This window comes from Alosa sapidissima, chromosome 5 (assembly GCF_018492685.1).
Source record: "Alosa sapidissima isolate fAloSap1 chromosome 5, fAloSap1.pri, whole genome shotgun sequence".
Lineage (NCBI taxonomy): Eukaryota > Metazoa > Chordata > Actinopteri > Clupeiformes > Clupeidae > Alosa > Alosa sapidissima.
The window spans coordinates 38,186,782-38,208,830 of NC_055961.1; the positions used below are offsets into that span (position 1 = coordinate 38,186,782).

Consider the following 22,049-nt stretch of genomic DNA (forward strand, 5'->3'; position numbering starts at 1 on the left):
CTAGGCGATATTTGTAACATTTGTTTTGTATTTGGCCTGTTATAAAATCATGTAGACCTATTGAACAATGTAAACACATTAGGAACCGCAAAGTTGGAGACATGCATAAAGACATTGCTGCAAATTTAAAACCGGATTACTCTGGAATGGCTAACTGTACAGGGGAATGCTTTACACCTTTGTGTTCGGTAAAGTCTGCCGTTTATTCTGATAGATGGTTTGTCATGTGTTGAGGTAAAGTATGCAAAGTATTTCACGATGAATGGGTAGGGAGACGGGCGCAAAAAATATGATTAAATTAAAGTTACTTTTCTCTCAAACCGTTTACCACAACAACTAACCACTAACATCGTTTAAAAGCTGAGAAAAAGCTCTTTCGTGTGATACATGTGATATTTTTGAGGGGTATGCAACAACAATATTGGCGCCCCCCCCCCCAAAAATAAAAAACACACAAACAACTAAAGCAAAACAAAAGGCCAATAGTTTACACTATTACTGTGCATTAGTGTCTATTGAATATGTTTTTAAAGCAATGCTGCCAATTTGATGTTTAACTTGATGTTATACGTCATAAGTATTGATAAATGGTGCATTGCCACTTTAAGAGAGTCTAAACGGTTCTCATAACGTCCTTTTGCCAGCTATTGCTCACAATGGATAAGGCTGATAGGCACTCTAGCCTTGTTTGTTTGCACCACATTGACAACACAATATTAAGTTATTACAAGGAGCCTTCATTATTAGGATATGGAAACATGTAATGAGTTCCTGCTAGCATGACATTTCTGTTTGCAGTTGGCCATTAAAAGTGCAGTATGAGCATGGTAGCCACCTATCTGAATGGAATAGGCTATATTTCAATCGGCATTATGCTTAACAAACGCTAGTTAGTCTGTTAACATTCATATTTGCAAGCCTCCAAGTACAGACGTCATCACTTTAAATCCTACCTGTTGCCTTTCACCGGCCACTTATTTAACTGCTGTTGCATCCCTTGACATGCCATCTCCTTTCCCTCTTTCTTTTTCTATTTTTAGCCGCCAATAGCTTTTTTTGCTGTATCCATCTTTTTCCATAGACGGCAACTCGTAGGCCTATCTGCTTGCCCAGCGCTCACGGCGCCCCCACTCCCTCTTCTATGTCAAAATTCTATGATGGAATCTTATGAGATAGGGCGCCTCTAGCCTGTTAGTCCTCTAAAATGTTGTAAAACATTGAGAAAATGTTGAAATGATTCAGAAACGGACAGCAGTAGCTACATATAGAAAATACCAAATATATTATTTATTTATTTTTACCATCGCTTTGGCGCCCCCATGGAGCTGCGCCATATGCGCCGCATAAAGCGCATACCCACTTTTTGCGCCACTGCCTGTGATGAATAGGCTACAAGTAGTTCAACAAATTTGGGTAGAACAGAAATACCTTTACAGAGCAGCAGCTCTGGCCATATCGGCTCTGCACAGTAAAAATGATAAGATCCTCGAAGAACCTTTGGAGGTTCTTCAGTTTGCCACTGTGGGGGAACCTCTACAGGTACTCTGAGGAACCTTCAAGAAAAGGTTCTTCAAAGAACCTTTCCTCAAGGTTACTTGAGGAACCTTTTGAGGTTCTGGAGAACCTTTATGGATTTATTTATTTACTTAGGTTATTTATTTATTTATTTAAAACCTTTATTATTTATTTATTTACTTAGGCTACTTACTTGCTAATTTGTATAATGCTATCATAAATAGGCCATAATGACATTGTTTCAAGAATTTATTACACAGCAAGTTACAGAAAATACAACAACACAAAAAGTAAAGAAAGGAATAGAAAAAACATATACATACATTAATAGATAGATACATTCATACATAAAATACATGACACTGTTCAATATTTACACATGTTTACATTACATATTTTACAGGAGAATGTTGGACATTCTAATTACAGCTAATGAAAGCTTTTGATTTGATTTGATCCCTGCCTTGCACTGCAGAAATGACAGGTATTCCATATTGAAAATTAAATAAACTGCTAGCAATGCTCCAATGCCCATCGACACATCTTCTGGTGTTACGACGTCTTGTCCGTCCATGCATAGTGTAATGGTGCTGTCTTCCTCGAAGGGGTTGCCTCTCATGCATAGGGTAGGTGTGGGTGTCTTGGATATCTGAAAAGTGCAGAATAACAGTATTTAGAATGGTGATTGGTGATATTCAAGCCCATTGGCAGGGGAAGTTTCTAACAGTGTCAAATGATTGGTACTCTTACCTTATCCACAACGTATGAGCTTGTCAGGATTGTCCCCAAACAGATATGGCCGCTCTGCTGCACAGAGCCCTGAATTTGAACAATACACTGGATAAGTCTTATAGCAGTAATAACAGACTTGTAATTCCATACAGTTTTATAGCAGTAATGACATGAAGTGTAAATCAAACTTCTTAATACCTTTGTATTTGTAGGTTGTCTCCTCACAGGCCTGGTACTTAGGTCAATGTTATGCAGGTGCTGAAAAATATTTTGCAGTGAACTAAATGCCAAATGTTAACTCACAGTTCAAATGTGGTGTAAAGCTGGGTATCTGGTAAGGATTTCCTGTGTGGAGTGGCGTTGAATAAATGCCACTCTGTCACTGATTGTTCTCCTCATTCTGTTTTCAATCGTATTTAGATCAGGGTTTACTTTTCAACACTCCTTCATTTTTGTCTTATTGCTCTGTAAATGTTACATGCAATTTAAAGTAAAGGTCAATTTGGTTAAAGAAATGTAATAAGTAGTAATATGCTTAGAGCTGCAGCACAAATGTCATGATACTGGATACCTTTGAAATTAAACATAGAGATGGAGTAGCCTAACGTTATATTTTTAATGACTGGTTGTTGTTTTGCGTGAATGCAAATGAAGAACACTAAGTAAAGCTGTACCTCATGCTATACACTTAACATACATAGAAATTTAATCAAATAGGACCTGTTTGATCTGTGTGCAGCAGTATGAACGTCAGGACTTCCTCCACCTTAACGTTAGCAGCTAGCTTTCATTTCAGGAGAGTTGGAAACAGGGGAAGTTGAAAAGTCTGTGCTGAAAGAGTAAAATAGACAGAATATTTGGCTAACATTCAGTTTAAGCATAGCATACAAGCCAAGGCATAATGCATGTTGTATGCTATAGCCTAGGTTATGGTTAAAACGTCTCGTTTCCATTTAATATGTAGGATATGTATCTTTTTAAGGTATTGTTTCTGACAACCGTCAACAAAAAAAAAAAACTTGAGAGGGGACTTCCGGTGACGACATGCTTTAAGCAGCAACCTAAAAGTTGAGCTCCGTCCAACCAAATACTAAATAACCTAACAAACTTCTTAAAACTCGGCATTTCATCACAAATTGACAATGGCAACATTTTCAAGAAATAGACCTGCGACTAAACAAGATGCTTCGAAAGAGAAGAATGATAATTTGAAATTAAATCAAAATGCAGGTAACGATAGTGCTAGCCCAGTATCCAAAATACTAGCCGAGCTAGAAAAGCTAAGGTCAGAAAACCGGGAAGGACATAATCAGACTAAATTATGCCTTACGAAACTGGAAACATCAATGGAAGAACTGAAAGGTGAAATGACAAAGCTAGAGAAAAGAACCAAGGAGGCGGAAGATCGTATAAGTGCTGCCGAAGAGAAGGTACGAGAGAGCTATACCAGAGAATATCTAATAAGGGGAGAACTGCCACTCTCGGAAAACTTCCGGTTTCTGAACTGGTTGCAGTTCCTTCTGTGGTTCCACATGAGGGCGCTCGTCCACGAGTGCAGAATGCATGGAGGTCTATGGAGCTGTACCCCTCAAAATCCACTTTTCTCGGGATATAATTTTTTTTTAAGTAATTTGTATTCGAAAGGGGAGGCAAAGAAAATACACTTGGTGGAGTATTATATGTTTTAAAGTCAATAACGTGTCAATGACGTCACTCATTAGCACAATGCTAGTGTGTTATGGGCAACAACGACCCAAACTGTAAGAAATCAAAAGGACATAAGTTCATTCAACTTTTGACCTATAACCCATGTTGAAGTTATATAAACTACAATCAAATCTGAGATTTGTCAACGACAATTAGGTGAAAGAGACAAATTTAGCCGTCTAGCTCCATTGACTGTCATTCATTCTGCACTCATGGCGATCGCCCCCAGTGGAAATCTGGTGGAACTGCTACCAAAATTCGGTACAATGGGACTTAAAGTGGAAATGAAGCAGTCAAATAAAACAGGTGTCTATAGCACTAGTTAAATATTTAAATATACCATAAATACAAATAAAGTCAGAAATATGACCCGTTATTCAGAATAAAGCACAAACAAGTTGCATTAATTTCAGCTGTGCGCCGCCATCTTTGTTTTCAGAAAATGATGACATCACAAGAATGGTTGGTACAACATTCTATGCTGTTTACACAGTGGCTGTCGTAGCCTCACAGAAAACCATCGGTGGTGCTTAATGTGGGGGTTGTGTCCCTATGTTCACCGACATGGCACACATGGAGAGTGTTTGCTGCTAGGAAATGAACCTGGGACATCTCATCCAAAATAACAGATATAACACGTCCAATCCTACGTGCCAAATGCTATCATTAAAGCGAGACGTTGGAGGTCGCAATGCGGTCGCTGAGGGACATCCGAGCTGAAACACTGGAACGCCCAAAAAACAGCAGTTAACCAACTAACACACTCTTGATAGGTTGTGCGGAGGGGGTAGGCTAGGGGACTACACGTACTGATCACCTGAGACTACACTAATTTTTACACCCATACTCAGTTGTTCTGCAATGCATTATCATGGTAGAAGCTGCGATACAGTACTAGCATAGCATAACATAACAAGCACATACTGTAACTAGCATAGCATGAACCCTAAAATCTATGGTTGCTACAAGCGGCACATCCGTGCATTTATTTACTTAAAGTGAACAGCTTGTTATTTTATGTCAGCTTACATAAACAAATAAAAACTCAGACGCCTAGCCTACAGTCCATAAACAACATCTACCCACAAAACCATGCCTGTCACAATCACAGACCTAGGCTACTAGAGTAGCCTACACAAGTCAGACGTAGGCTAGCGTACCCACAACAGGTTCTCACCAGGTTCGCAAGTCTCTGCAAATAGTTTCCACAACTACTTGAGCGAAACAAATGCAATCATCGATACTACTCAATCACAAAAAGAAACATCTTACTCACACATGAGAAGTTCGCTCCCCCGAGTTTATTCACCAATTCATCAACGATGCAAATTTTCAGGTCGCGGTAATCAAGTTGTGCGAGAACATCCAAACACATTATTGCAACTGAATTAAGTAATGTCTCTGATAGGCCTACAGGCTACATTACAGCGGCCCTTGTTCTTGTACAAACACAAAAACAAACATCAACATAATTTGCGTAGGCATATTGAAATAAAGTGAACGTCCGCTAATGGATAAAACATCCACGAACAAACGCTAACCATTCTGATGACGTAGCGCCTGCATTTTTAAAACATGGCCGCGCCCTAGTGCCGAAAGTCGTTATTGACATGTCATTTTCCAGTGAAACTACTTGAATATCGGGTTTAATGAAAATCCATGTATCTTCAAAAATGAAAAAGCAACCAAAAAATGGTCACAGTTCTCACTGCTTCATTTCCACTTTAATACGGAGTGGCCAGGCTCTCCGTAGACGGGCTCTGGCTATACGTTATCTGTTACACCGAGAGATGAACCTAACAGCTAGATGTGAAGATTTGCAGAACAGAACAAGACGTAACAATCTGAGAATCTATCGGGTGCCCAAGGGTAGCGAGGGGAAAAATGTGAAGACATTTGTCAAGGAGCTGATTCAGTCTGTTCTTAAATCAATGCCTGACGTGAATGCAAATAGAGAGAGCACACCGCTCTATAGCTTCCAAACCGAAAAACCCCAATGCTACACCTAGGTCGTTAGTAGTCCGATTTGTGGATTACTCAGTCAAAGACAAGATCCTTCGACAAGCATGGAGTCAAAAACTAATATACAAAGACGAGCAAATATACTTCGACCACGACTACTCTCCGGAATTGCAAAGGAAGAGAACACAAGTGTGAGAGGTCATCAAACAACTAAAGGAGAAGACCGTGGTAAAGTTGGTTTTATATTGGACGTTGGATATTCGACACATTCGAAAAATCTATTTAGCACTGACTATGAGGGTCGAGTTTGTGTCAAACCAACTTTAATGTGTTTGAACAAGGCCTGCCTATATTACACAAAGCTTCTTTTGTCCAAAAACCCATGTTTTGATTTAATTTTTTATGCTGATAAAAGATTTCAATCTATTATGCGGCTTCACCTTTTGACTTACCCATACTAAAACACATCTCCTGAACTCGGCTTACTGCCCTTTCTAGTACACAAAGCTCCTTTTTCCCTAAAACCTACTCTTTGATTTTATACAATTTTTAATGTTAAATGTTTGAAATCTATTATGCGGCTTGCCCTTTTGACCTACCCATGTCAAAACTCATCTGGTGAACTCGGATTACTGCTTTATATAGTACACAAAGCTTCTTTTTCCCAAAAACCCATTCTTTGATTTTTATAAATATTTTTAATGTAAAAAAAAAACGCTTTAAATGCTTTAAATCTATTATGCGGCTTGACCTTTTCACCTACCCATGTACAAAACACATCTGTTGCACTCAGCTAACTGCCCTTAATAGTGCACAAAGCTTATTTTTTCAAAAACTCATTCTTTGATTTTATATAAATTTTTTACTATTCAAAAATGCTATAAATCTATTATGCGACTTCCACTTTCGACCTACCCATGTTAAAATGCATCTGTTACACTCAGCTAACTGCCCTTCATAGTACACAAAGCTTCTTTTTTTCAAAAACTCCCTCTTTGATTTTATATAATTTTTTACTGTAAAAAATGCTATAAATGTATTATGTGCCTTCGCCTTTTGACCCACCCATGTCAAAACACATCTGCTGCACTCAGGTAACTGCCCTTCATAGTGCACAAAGCATCTTTTTTCCAAAAACTCACTCTTTGATTTTACATTAATTTTGTACTATTAAAAATGCTATAAATGTATTATGCTACTTCCCCTTTTGACCTACTCATGTCAAAAAACACCTGCTTCACTCAGCTAAATGCCCTACATAATACACAAAGCTTATTTTTTTCAAAAACGTACTCTTTGATTTTATATTAATTTTTTATTATTCAAAAATGTTATAAATCTATTATATGACTTCCCCTTTCGACCTACCCATGTCAAAACACATCTGTTGCACTCAGCTAACTGCCCTTCATAGTACACAAAGCTTATTTTTTCCAAAAACTCACTCTTTGATTTTATATGAATATTTTACTATTCAAAAATGCTATAAATCTATTATGCTGCTTGACCTTTTGACCTACCCATGTCAAAACACATCTATTGCACTCAGGTAACTGCCCTACATATTACACAAAGCTTTTTTTTTTTTTTTTTTAAACTCATTCTTTGATTTTATATTAATTGTTTACTATTCAAAAATGCTATAAATCTACTATGCGGCTTGACCTTTTGACCTACCCATGTCAAAACACATCTGTTGTACTCAGCTAATTTCCCTTCATAGTACACAAAGCTTCTTTCTTCCAAAAACTCACTCTTTGATTTTATATTAATATTTTACTATTCAAAAATGCTATAAATCTATTATGCGGCTTGACCTTTTGACCTACCCATGTCAAAACACATCTATTGCACTCAGGTAACTGCCCTACATATTACACAAAGCTTATTTTTTAAAAAACTCATTCTTTGATTTTATATTAATATTTTACTATTCAAAAATGCTGATATAAAATCAAAGAGGGAGTTTTTGGAAAAAATAAGCTTTGTGCACTGTGTAGGGCAGTTACCTGAGTGCAATAGATGTGTTTTGACAAAAGACACCATTAACCTCTCTGCAAAAGATAGCATTTCCTCAGAAATACCTGGGGAAAGCAGCAAATACATGGCAACGGAAAACAACATAAAGTTGTCATATATGTCACTTGGAACACAGTCCTTCAAAACAATTGGGCCCCAATAAAGCATAAATGAACGGAACTCAGTGGCTTTCCACCGATCCAGTTCAGCTAGTGCCCTTGGTTTTCTATTAAATTCACAGGGCATGTGGGAGCGCAGCTTGAGGAGTTTCTCAGAAATTGTCCCTACAGTGTGTGACGGAAGCCTCGTTGTCTTCTTCCCCTTTAACCACATATTCAAAAGTTTTCGAGTTACCCCGAGACAGCTGAGATGCATGTAGTCTATTGGAAACATCGACACCATATTAACCACCTCAGATAAAGGACTGGTTCCAATGTCGTCTGTCCTTAGCCTCACTTTGGTTTCTGGATATGTAATTTTGTTTCGCCATACTCCCTCTTGAAAACACTTGTCATATCCTGCATATCCATTATGGGACTTAATCTGTTTAACGAAGGCTCTGGCTGGAGCATCACAAATAAAAGAGGAAACCAGAACTTCAAACTGCTTGTCAAGATAGATAATGCCATTACTTAGAACATTCTTAAGATCTCCAACAAATTGTTCAAGGTACTGAGAAAGACTCTTTGGCTTGCCTTCACCACAAAAGATACCAACAAGAAAAGGGGACTTAGTGTAGTCACATTTCAGACACCCAAGTATGGGCCAGAACTGAAGCTTTGAACTTTTGAATAAAGGTAGACCATCCACATTGAATTGTAAAACAAGAGTAGTCAGAGTTGCTGGTAAACTCAAACATTGCAACCGTGAAAGTACTCCCTGTACTATCCCAAAATGATAGTATTCTCCGCCTTCTATTTTAGTGGTAGGCCCACTTGCTTGTGTTCCAAGTAATGTTCTTGCATCTTTGGGAAGGGTGGGGTGAAACACCCTTAAGATGGAGAGCAAAGAGGACAGTGCAACAAGAGACACAGAATAGGATGTGGCCCAATATTTTAAGGTTGTTTTTAAGAAGTCTTCATTAGGCTCATCATCATCACTGCCAGGGCAGGTCACTTTCAGGTTCAATTTCGTCAGCCACTGGTTCACAATCTAAATCTGAATCTATCTGCGCAGTGCACAAGTCGATATGTTCCTGCAGATCACTGTTGACTAGTGGTCTGTTTAGTGAGAAGTCAGAAGTTGTTGGGAAACCATCTAACTGGCACTCAGAAGAGATTGTGATAGGATTTGTGGTTTCAAAACTGGAATTAGCAGCTGATAAATTATATTCAAAGAGAATATCCTGCTCTGTGTCCCTCACTAATTTTTTGACTTTGCGTCTTTTAGCTTTACAAGATGCCCTATAAGAAGACATTATGCAGATGCTGTCACCAGAGTACAAACCTTTGTATTTAATTGGTAGCAATAAATGTGACTCTGCTTGTCTTGGATCCTGAAAAGGAGAAGAGAGAAAATCAATGTGCTGCAAACAACTGTTGCATTAAAGCTGTTTCTGCTAAGTAGGTTAAGTAAAAATGTGAGGCACCGATGAAGCACAAAGCCTTCTAGAAGTATGTGCGGCCATATTGTCATACAGATTTGAATCAAGCAGGCAATACCTATACTTCCAGTACTTATAAGCTCCATTCACTTCGGATATTATTATTGGCCTATTTTTGTCACTCTGGGGAAGACGAGTTGAGTTTGAGGTCTGTGGGAGTGCCTGTTACTCAGCAGCTGATAGCTGTTGTTTACAGCCAATCAAATTTGCTATGTTGAAACTTTGAAGCCTTGTCATGACCCGGAAGAATTTAATTTCCTATCGACCTGCAATCATTTTAGTTTACTGATTATTGTTGGAAAAGACAATAATTTTGCAGTAGCATTAGCCGCTTCTATTTCCGTTTATATATTCATTATAGTATAGGCCTACTATTTGGTATATTTCGTATATTTCGTAAGTTAAATAACCCAAACATCGATTTGACCCGGAAGTACTTGTGGGGCACACCGGTGCGGAACAGAGCATAGCCACAGAGCCCGTCTACGGAGAGCCTTGCCACTCCGTATTAAGTCCCATTGTACCGAATTTTGGATGCAGTTCCACCAGAGTTCCACTGGGGGCGATCGCCATGAGTGCAGAATGAATGGGAGTCAATGGAGCTAGACGGCTAAAATTGTCTCTTTCACCTGATTGTCGTTGACAAATCTCAGATTTGATTGTAGTTGATTGTATAACTTCAACATGGGTTATAGGTCAAAAGTTGAATGAACGAGTACTTATGTCCTTTTGACTTCTTACAGGTTGGGTCGTTGTTGCACATAACACACTAGCATTGTGCTAATGAATGACGTCATTGACACATTTGAAAGGATTTTAAGAACAATTAAGTGACTTTAAAAAATATAATACTCAACCAAGTGTATTTTCTTTGCCTCCCCTTTCGAATACAATACTCAAATTACTTGAAAAAAATTGATATCCCGAATAAAGTGGATTTTGAGGGGTACAGCTCCATAGACCTCCATGCATTCTGCACTCGTGGACGAGCGCCCTCATGTGGAACCACAGAAGGAACTGCAACCAGTTCAGAAACCGGAAGTTTTCCGAGAGTGGCAGTTCTCCCCTTATTAGACATTCTCTGATGGCCACCAGAGTAGATCAACAATTGCTGTCCGCGCATGCGCGACTCATGTTTATAGTTTCCATTCAACTGTCATTTGGTAAACCAGCCTACTTATAAACTAAACTAAACTGTTGGTCATTAAGAAAACATAATGATTGTGTTGTTGTAGCTTTGTGTAACCCAGACATCAGCAACGTTCATTTTATACGACCAATCACTCTCGTGGCTGCCCGCACTTTCCCTGTCGTCACGGCTGCAACTTTCGCACCCGTCTGAGCCTCCATGGACCATGTCAACTATGAATGAAAATTAGCTCATTATCATTAGCTGTATAGTATTAATATTAGATATATAGATAGATGGATAGATATCTAATATTAATAATACTAATACTACGGCTAATGATAATCATCACCATAATAAGATACTAGTATATAAATTGTATGATTATGATAGGCCTACTACTAATAAAATTGATAACATTATTATTAATGATAGTAACTAGTGTATATTATCATTATCATTGTTATTATTATTATTATTGGCCTATTTTTGTCACTCTGGGGAAGACGAGTTGAGTTTGAGGTCTGTGGGAGTGCCTGTTACTCAGCAGCTGATAGCTGTTGTTTACAGCCAATCAAATTTGCTATGTTGAAACTTGTAGCCTTGTCATGACCCGGAAGAATTTAATCGACCTGCAATCATTTTAGTTTACTGATTATTGTTGGAAAAGACAATAATTTTGCAGTAGCATTAGCCGCTTCTATTTCCGTTTATATATTCATTCTAGTATAGGCCTACTATTTGGTATATTTCGTAAGTTAAATAACCCAAACATCAATTTGACCCGGAAGTACTTGTGGGGCACACCGGTGCGGAACAGAGCATAGCCACCAGAGTAGATCAACAATTGTTGTCCGCACATGCACATGTTTATGGTTTCCATTCAACTGTCATTTTGTAAATCAGCCTACTTATAAACTAAACTATTGGTCATTAAGAAAACATAATGATTGTGTTGTTGTAGCTTTGTGTAACCCAGACATCAGCAACGTTCATTTTATACGACCAATCACTCTTGTGGCTGCCCGCACTTTCCCTGTCGTCACAGCTGCAACTTTCGCACTCGTTTGTGCTTTTTAGCGGCGTGTTCATCAGGTCCCGGGACACCCGTCTGAGCCTCCATGGACATTGTCAACAATGAATGAAAATTAGCTTATTATCAATGAGTGTTATCAATTTGAGCGAGTATGCTACACATACATTTTTTTCTAAAGATACAGGACTGCTGCAGACAATGAGCTGCCAACCACCATAATGTAATAGCAACCCAAAATAATGAACTTGCTGTCCTTATATATATATTCTTGGTCCAAGTGACAATAGGCTACTCAAGTGAATAAAGCAATTAGCCTAATAAATAAAATATTTGTCTCAGTACATATATCTCGTAAATTGGTGAGCCATATAATATCCCACCATCAAGATTATTACAGTGCATGAAAATGCACTGTACTGTTCTTCCTAGGCAACTTCTTATTATTATTATTCCGCTTACCACTTTTTCCGTACACTATTTCTCTTGAACAGTTTAACTTAGAAACTTCATTCAAACTTTGTTACGTAGGTCTTCAAACAGATCGGATTGGTATGACTTTTCAACTTTGAAACTTTTATACTTTTTAAACTATTAAAGAAAAACTTTTTAAAAATCCCCATAGACTTAACATTGCCAATTGTGACATCATAATACGGCCGTTAAGCAATTAGAATCCTATGGCAGGTGTTCAGGCCACCTGCAGCCTCAGGCTTTAAGCATACAATCTGGGTCAATTAAGACTACACATCCTATTCAACTGTTTCCTCTGCCCAAAACTGTTTCAAAATAAAAGTCCTCACTACAATAATCCACTGTTAAACAATGTAACCCATTAAACTACTGAACTTTTTACATTCAACTTTTAAACGGTCTACTTTTAAACTATCATTAAACTATCTATCTATTAAACTAGCTGTCTATCAACAACTTTTAAACTATCTACATTCAACTTTTAAACTTTTAAACTATATACATTCACTAGCTGTCTATCAACAACTTTTAACTTGTCATCAACTATGTCAACACTTTTCATCAACTATGACTCCTACCCACTGTAGCTAGTTAGCAAAGTTAGCATGTTAGCATTGCTAACATTGTTAACATTTTTAACAAAACTGCTAAAAATGATTAGCTAGGTTAGCTAAGTCACATGGTTAGCATAGTTAGCATGCTAGCATGTTAGTTAGCATAGTTAGCATAACTGCTAAAAATGATTAGCTAAGTAACATGGTTAACATAGTTAGCATGCTAATTAACATAGTTAGCATAACTACTAAAATGATAAGCTTGGTTAGCTAAGTCACATGGTTAACATAGTTAGTATGTTAGCATTGCTAGCATAGTTAGCATGTTTAGCAAAACTGCTAGAAAATGTTAGTTAAGTTAGCTAAGTAGCATGTTAGCATTGCTAGCACTGCTATAAAACATTAGCTAAGTAGCATGGTTAGCAGAATTAAAAATCTTAGCATAACTGCTAGTAAACATTAGAGCCATTCCAACTTTCAGTTATCACCATTAAACTATTTGAATATCAACATTCATTAAACTGCTAGAAAACGTTAGCTAAGTAACATGGTTAGCAGGTTAGCATTGCTAGCACTGCTATAAAACATTAGCTAAGTAGCATGGTTAGCATAGTTAAAAATCTTAGCATAACTGCTAGCAAACATTAGAGCCATTCCAACTTTCAGTTATCGTCAAATATCTACCTATACACAGCCATTAAACTATTTGAATATCAACATTCATTCAACTTCCAGTCTGTCAACAACTTAAAATATTTACCTTCAACTTTTAAACGGTCTACTTTTAAACTATCATTAAACTATCTATTAAACTAGCTGTCTATCAACAACTTTTAAACTATCTACTGTCTATCAACAACTTTTAAACTATCTACATTCAGCTTTTAAACAGTCTACTTTTAAACTATCAACTTTTATTAAGCTATGCAACCACCATGTCTATCCTAGCATCACCGTAGTAACCATCTCTGTATTATCTGTTTTAACTATACATGATATTTTACATCACAACTTTAGCATTTTCATGCACTGGTAATTCCTTGGAATTGCATTTCTAGTTATATTTCAAGATTCCATCTCAAGATTCCATCTATCCCACCTAAATATGAAAAGTTATTTCTACTGATATGCTTCCTGGTGCCATAAAAACACAAATGGTTTCCCGTTGATATAAAGGCTGACATAAGAGACATAGGCTATGCAAGATGGGTACAAATCCCAGACTGTTCTGAAAAATAAACAAAAACAAGATATAGGATGTATTGATACAATGACAAATTCAAGGTCTCAAAGGGTTAATGCTTCTTTCCAAAAAACTCACCTGAAGTCATTATTTAAGGGGTTATTTAAAAAAAAAAAAAGAAAATTCTGGGGGAGCATGCCCCCAGACCACTCTAACTAAGCTGAGTCAACAACCTTTTGAAGTGGTAAGGGGTATTAATAGTAGGCTAGTATTTGACAATACCCCCTTTAGGAAGCACCAAGGCTTAATAACTTCCTTTCACCTTCATTACTGTATTTGGGTGAAGTATAATTCAGATGTTTGCGTTTTTGTAGTGCAATATTGTATGTTTATGAAGCACATTTGAAAAAATGTATTGACTGTTAGTTACCACATACAGTGGGTCCCATTTAGAAGTGGCCACTTCATTCGCGCTTTCCGTGATTCATGAAGCTGCGTGGAATGTATTACAACTTATCGCCACAAGGTGGCAGTTTAAGTCCACTGTAGCATTTATAAACAGGGCAGCGGATTGCATTCAAAGGCGTTGCAGTGGCAGTGAGATAACGTTACTGTAAGCAGAACGAAACTTAAGATCACCTTGTTGAAGTCATACAGTAGACTAGGCTAAATCAGGGCCTACTTTTATTTTTATCAAGCTGGGGCCAGAGATGATGGCCTTTGGCGAACAGGTTAGGCCTACTCAAAATGAGTAAAACCAAATTTACCATGCGAGCCACCAATTATAGCTTGACGAGCCGCCCAATGAGTAACACTGGTCTATATTCATACATATCTAGTATACTATTTGGTATATTTCGTACAATTAAATAACCCAAACATCGATTTGACCCGGAAGTACTTGTGGGATACACTGGAACAAAGCCACCATGGTAGATCAACAATTGTCCGCGCATGAGCGACTCATGTTTATGGTAGACTCAAATCGGACAGCGACATTAACGATGCATTAACTTGACATAGCGGGTTTTTTTTATTGCAAAATGGTATAAAACACAGTTAATTAAATGTGTACAGTAAAGTAACAATGCATGAACATAAACAAACATTGCAAACGAATTGCGTGGTCATCGTAGCGAAGTAGTCGAGGAAACTCTCCCGTGATTCGCCAGCGACGGCAGTGGGCGAGGCAAGTGGCGTCATAGCGTCACAGGCTGCAGCCAGATCTCATTTCACTGCCGTGCTTGCTTGGAATGGATGTGCTCATCGAACAGCAGTTAGCAGCTAACGCTAGGTACAATTTGAACGGTTGCTGTTGTTTATGGACGCATACATTTTACAAGTTTTCTGTGAACTTTGAAACGTTACGGATCTGATCCCCTCCTCGCTAGTGACACACTCTGCTCGCACTTTTGCAACAATATCGTTGATTTGTTGTCACTACAGCAACTGTTTAAATTGTAGCTAGCGTTACCTGCTAGCTAACTAGCTCTAGCACTATTCACATAAATCAATCATGAATGAATAAATCATTCCCTTATTGAGTCATGGTCATTCCCTTATTGAGTGATAACGTTTCCATTTAACGACAAAGTGCCAAAACAAACAACATGTTTATTTTATTATTTTTTTTTAAAAACATAAGTCAGTTAAAACTTACCACAAGCAGGAGTGGGTATAGAGTGTCCCAGTGACGCCACTTCCATTTGCCTCCATGGGACCTATCTTTCAAAAAAATTTGAACGCCAGTCTATGGCGAAAAATACATTATTTTCTGGTCCCGGTTGACTTGTGCCTTGAATCACCCATATGATGTTTGTCAATTTTAAAGAAAATTTTTCATGTAAAGACATTTGCAGTTTGTTTCGTAACTATTGAATTACAACATTGTGAAAGATCGTAATTCCAACGACTACAAACCCATCAGTCGCGCTAGTGACGTTAGCTCATTCACAGCCACACTAGATTGTAAGCATACGAGCAACAGGTCTTAATTGGGCTTTCCCTGCCGATGAAAATACCATGAGTCAGAGGATTAAACACACCAGGTAAGTTGTATTCGTCCATAGACTGTACACTGATAAGTGACATAGCAGGCAGCAAGATGCAACCGTTAACTAGCATAACAGCTAATCTTATCGTTAATTACGTTGGTGACGTACATCGTTCGAGACGAGAGATGTAGTCCACTGAGCGGATTTGCACAAAACCAACATAACTTTTGAAGTCTATCAAACAACAGTACTTTCTTGACGTGAAAAATTATCTTTTAAATTCACACACATCATATGTGAAATTCGTGGCACAATTCAAACTGGACCAAAAAATAATTGTTATCTCTCCATTAACTCCCGTTCATATTTTTTTGAAAGATAGGTCCCTTGTAGCGGAAGTAAAACGGAAGTCACTGGGACACTCTATGAGAAATGGCGCCAGCTAACTGCAGGTCTAACGGTAGCAGCTAGAAACTGATATGGACCGTTCCAAACAAATATATTTTTTGTTTCTTACTTGTTTTTTATTTGTTCTCTTACAGGTTACACACATAACCTAAGATACATGTTAAAAAAAAACATCACAATCAATCGTCCAAGCATTGTGTTTAATTAAAAATATAATAATTACAAATATATAAACCCCCTCATCTTAATGGTCTCACCTAGCAGTAACCGCCACTCCTCGTGCGTCCCGCCTAATCTGTTTAACTTTGACAACACTGATTAAACATTGATCTAATGTTTGCAATTCAACCATTAAATTCAACCATAATTCAACGTTGATTCAATGACATTTTTTCAACTTTCAATTCTTCAGTGGTTGATTCACCAACACATTTTCAACCATAAATCAACCATTTCAACCAAAATTCCATGTTGAAATAACATCTTCTGCTATCTGGGCACGGTAAGGAGAAGAACATTAAAGCCAAGTGCCTCTATACAGCGCAACTGAAATTGACCATGGAAACAGGGGAACAGACCTACCCTATGCTCACAGAGGCTCTTCCAGTCTTGGCGGAGTATGACATCCAAAAGTAGACGAAAGAGCTAAGATGGAGGGCGAGATGTCCCGCTACAGGTGGAATGTTGTGGGTGAGAGACGTGGGGAAGATGCAGCGGGAGTGTTGCCTTCTGCGGATCTTGCGGCCCTCTTTGACTAAGAGTGAGGTCAACGCCGAGACTTTTCTTTGAATATTTCTTCCTTCTTTTCTTTAATGGACGGAACTCAGCTGAACTGTGAGTGAATACGCACGAGAACAGATGAGCAGCAACCACTCCACGAACTGGACGACAGCAGCCAAGACACTTTGTGTTAATCCCACGGAGGAACTGTCACCATCCTCTGCCCAGGCTACATCGGGATATGGTTTGCATAGTTTAGAGGCCAATGTTCTTTTCTTTCTCTGTAGGCATACAGCAAACCATTTGGGTATGTGGAAGTGTATTGTTCTTATAGTTAGACGTTTTATTTTATGTTTGATTTGTTACTGTCACCTTGAGATTATTAGTCTAGTTACTGGTGGAGCAGGTAGTTTAAATGTTAAGAATGAGTGATATATGTAGGCTTAAGGATAGGCTCCAAACATGTACATATAACTGGTATGAATAGTCTTAACTGCATTAGCTATAATGTTAAGGGCTTAGGCAATCCAATCAAGAGGAAAAAAATATTTAGCCAACTTAAAAAATTACATTGTTCTATAGCAATGATCCAAGAAACCCATCTGTCAGAAAAAGAGCATCTAAAGCTTAAAAGAGAATGGGTAGATCAGGTGTTCAGCTCCTCTTTTGAAAGGGGGGGAAAACGGGGCGTGGTCATTGTCTTTAATAAATCTGTATACTTCAATCAAATAGACAGAACATCAGCAATCTAAGAAACAAGAAGTATTGCATGCATTGAAAGAGAAAAGGAAAACATTGGATGACCTACTAACTTACAAAACAGAGGGGGCTTTAAGATTTGTAAATAGAAAATATTATGAAATGGGAAACAAAGCAAGTCGCCTGTTGTCTTTCCAATTGCGGAAAGCGCAAAATAGCAGGACAGTTCACAAAATAAAAAGTCCAGACAGTGACGAAATCTTAACACAACCTACTGATGTTACAGAGGCTTTTGCCACATACTATAGAAAGTTATATGAAGAGCAGCTGGACCCACACAAAAAAGACAAGATTGAGTCTTTTTTTAGATCCATCAAACTGGCAAAACTAACATCAGAAGAGGCTGACATGCTGTCATTGCCAATTACAGAAAAAGAAATCAGAGACAATATCTTAAAACTTAAAAATAACAAATCCCCAGGAACAGATGGTTTCCCAGCAGAATACTACAAAACATTTATAGATTATCTGACCCCAATCTTGTGTAAGGTCTATAACCATGCATTAAATAAGGGAGATCCGCCTGGATCCTGGTCAGAAGCGATAATTAGTGTTATCCACAAAGAAAACAAGGACCCAATCCAGTGTACCTCCTATCGTCCAATCAGCCTCCTGTGTGTTGATCTTAAAATTCTTACTTCAATTATAGCGAAAAGAGTACAAAAATTCATACACAAACTGGTAAAACCGGATCAGACAGGTTTTTATTAATAATCGACAAGGAGTAGACAACGTCAGGAGGGCTTTAAACCTGCAATGTATTGCAGCCAAAAGGAATACCCCTTCAATGCTTCTCAGCTTAGATGCTGAGAAGGCATTTGATAGGGTTGACTGGTCTTTCCTCTATCAGACTCTCAGATATATGGGTTTCAATGACACATTTATTAATTGGATATAGGCATATTTTATAAAAAACCCTAAATCTGCTCCAACTTCTTCCCACTGGGACGTGGCACCCGCCAGGGAGACTCTTTGTCCTTCTTTATTTGCCTTAAGCATAGAACCATTGGCTGAATTAATAAGGACAAACCCCCTCATACTGGGTATTCCTGATGAGGAATTCAACACAAACTAGCTCTATTTGCTGATGACATATTGTTATTCTTAGGGCGTCCCATGGTTTCTATCCCTGCACTTCTAAATATCTTAAATAAATACAGTGCAGTGTCAGGATATAAGATAAATACTAACAAATCGGAAGCAATGATGATAACGCCCCCTGTTGCACGTCACAATTTAATTTACTATAGCCAGAGACTTTCTAATGTGGAGACAGCACTAAAAAAATACTCCATAGAAATGCATGGGGCTAGTTTGTCACGCCAATATGGCCGTTGTCTACGCATATCCCACCCCTTCCTCGGCAAAACGTCGACATGTGAATACATTGAGCCAATCATGTGGTGTGATGTGAATACATTGAGCCAATTATATGGTGTGTTGTGAAGACATCGTGCCAATCATGTGTTGTGATCTCGCCGCTGGAGCAAGATTGGTGTTGTGAAGCCTTGCGCATGCGCATTTCTGCCGAAATGGATGCCCGACGAGTGCCCAAAAAGCGTTGTCAAATGGCCGCCGAGTGGAGGGACTTGCCTAAAAGGACTTTGCTATAGCTGATCCTGCCTCCTGGCTCCCCAAAATGCCGCATCATGTGAACAGATCAGCAGGCCGGCAAATTTTCACCTCGCTTTCAGACACAAAAAGACGGCAAAAAGACGTCTCCTCTTCCCGCAAATTTAGCGAGATCTCTGTGTGAAAAGGCCTAATATGATTGACAGAAAATGAGAGTGAGTAGGAATTAGTATGAATAAGAACGAATGAGTAGGCTATTAAACATTTATTTCTCAGAAAGTCATTGAGGACTTGATTGATGCCAAGATTACAATCACAATGAAATAGTTCACAATAGTTGAAGTGAAATGTACAAATATACTAAAACACAATAAACAATAGAAATTAAATTCCAAGGAATTACCAATGCATTAAAATGCAAAAATTGTGATAAGTTTTGAGTTTACTGGAGGGATCACTGGTTTGATGGATGGATGGATGGAGAGAAAGTTGGATGGAAGGTGCCTTGTATCAATATTACTAGGAAAATAAAGTGATTGCTATGCTGGTAGCAAGGGTTATCATGTAAGTTGCTATGATGGTTGCTAGGTTGACATTATACTGGTTTCTAACATTGGTTGGTTGCTATGGCAGTTGCTAGGTTGACATTATGGTAGCTGCAATGGTGTTGATTAGGTGATCATGGTTGTTGCTATGCTAAATAAAGTGTTTGCTGTAGAGCTGAACAGTCCCGCCCACTGCCGATTCCGGAAGTAAGAATTTAATACAATGCCTCCATTGACATCTGGGGCCAAATTCACAAAGCCTTTTATCTTACCAGGAGTACTCCTAAATCGCACTAAAAGATTTTAGCTAGGAGTTTTCTCTTAAAAGTTATTCACAAAGCCTTTCAGACCTACTCTTAGTAAGGGAAAATGACAACTCCTAAACTAAGAGTGAGTCTTCGTTGCTATAGATGATGTCATTACTCATTCACGAGCTTGACTGAAGTGATCACCTTGATTGGCTGATGATTGTAAAGCGGGAATGATTCCAAACACCTCCCTTACGATGATGAGTGACAGGTGACAGGTCTGAGAATGTTTGTGCTACACAATGATGTATAGATCACAGATGATGAATAACTGAATAAAAAGGCCTAGCCTAAATGAATCAAGTGTAAGGCAAAACAAACAGCCTAGTAGCCTAATGAAACATACGGATTGATGCAGTATCTTTGTAACATTATTAAATTAATCTGTCACCATAGCATATGCCTATGCCTAGGGCTACGTTTGCAAAGAGGAGAACATTTTAATTTAATTCACAATGAAACGTTACATTTAATTTACATGTTGACAATGAGTAGACTAGTTTTGGTTGTTGTTGGTGACGTTATTGCTATAATTGTTTCCTCGCGATTTGAAGCTCCTGTAGCCGCATAGGATTTCAAAACGTTGCGACGTGAAATGACACAAAAAGCGGTTTGTGAATAAGTCTTAGTAAGTTAGGAGTCCTCTCGACTTCTTTTAAGCTGTCCCAGACTTAGGTGCTACTTTTAGGTCTAAAATGCTTCGTGAATTACTTTTAGTGAAAAAAATTAGGAGTCCTAAAGTTAGGAGTGACACGGCCATTATTTTTAGTAGTTGCTCCTAAATTCGCCAGTTAGGAGCTACTTTTAGCCTTAAAATTCTTTGTGAATACGGCCTAGAGTATAAGCCATAAAATCGTAACCGTCCATGGTAGACTTAAAACCAGTTATGACATGACTAAGCAATTGTATATGCTCATATATACGCTAAAAGTTCATGAGGCATCAACCTTGTTTTGAGAAAAAAAATGTTTTATTCGCAATTTAACAGAAAAGTACTACACTACCCAAAATCCTAACTTGTAAAAGCTGGTAAAAGCAGAGCCTTTGATTGGTAGAGATCACCTTTGACAAGAAAATGTTTATGCCACTGTTCCCGCAATTGTCGGTTTTGCACCTATAAGTCAAGTCAAGTCAGGTTTTATTGATATAGCCCATTTCATACACAGAATGGTAGCCCAATGTGCTTCACATAATCATAACAATCACATATTAAATAAAATAGATTAAAATATTCTATAGTCTATTCTATTTTAAAATGTCATGTCAATCTATTAAAATAGTTAAAATAATTTGAATAAAATGAAAGCAAGGGACTTCACAGGGAACATAGTATACAGAAATGAAAAAAGCAAAATAAATAATTACAAGACAAATAAATAAAAACAAAACACAGCACATATAAAAACATGAAAGCTAACAGACGACAGGTACAAGGGTGGGTTAGTGGAAGGCATCGTAAACAAGTTTGGTTTTTAGTCTGGATTTAAAAATGGAGATGGTGGGAGAGGTCTTGATGTCTATAGGAAGACTGTTCCAGAGACGGACCGCATAGCAGCTAAATGCTGCCTCTCCCTGCTTGGTGCGGGAGCTGGGTTGTACCAGTTGGAGTTTTTCCGCTGATCTGAGTGATCTTGAGGGGCTAACATCTCTGCTATATAGAGAGGTCCTTGGCCATTTGGTGATTTTAAAAGCAAGTAAAAGCACTTTAAAATCAATTCTGTAGGTCACTGGTAGCCAGTGTAGAGCTTTTAAAATTGGTTCTGGTCAATAGCCTTGCTGCTGTATTTTGGATCATTTGAAGAGGTTTTATTGTTTTTTTTATGGAGACCAGT

The 22,049-nt window shown here is 38.1% G+C and overlaps 1 long non-coding RNA gene across 1 annotated transcript; it reads right to left on the reverse strand.

The window, feature by feature from the left end:
- Positions 1-1,965: 1,965 nt before the first annotated feature.
- LOC121708646 lies at positions 1,966-2,510 on the reverse strand. Its single transcript, XR_006031722.1, has 3 exons — positions 2,446-2,510; positions 2,266-2,334; positions 1,966-2,164 (listed from the first exon to the last, which is right to left on the reverse strand). It is a non-coding gene; the product is annotated as an uncharacterized LOC121708646 (long non-coding RNA).
- Positions 2,511-22,049: the final 19,539 nt, after the last annotated feature.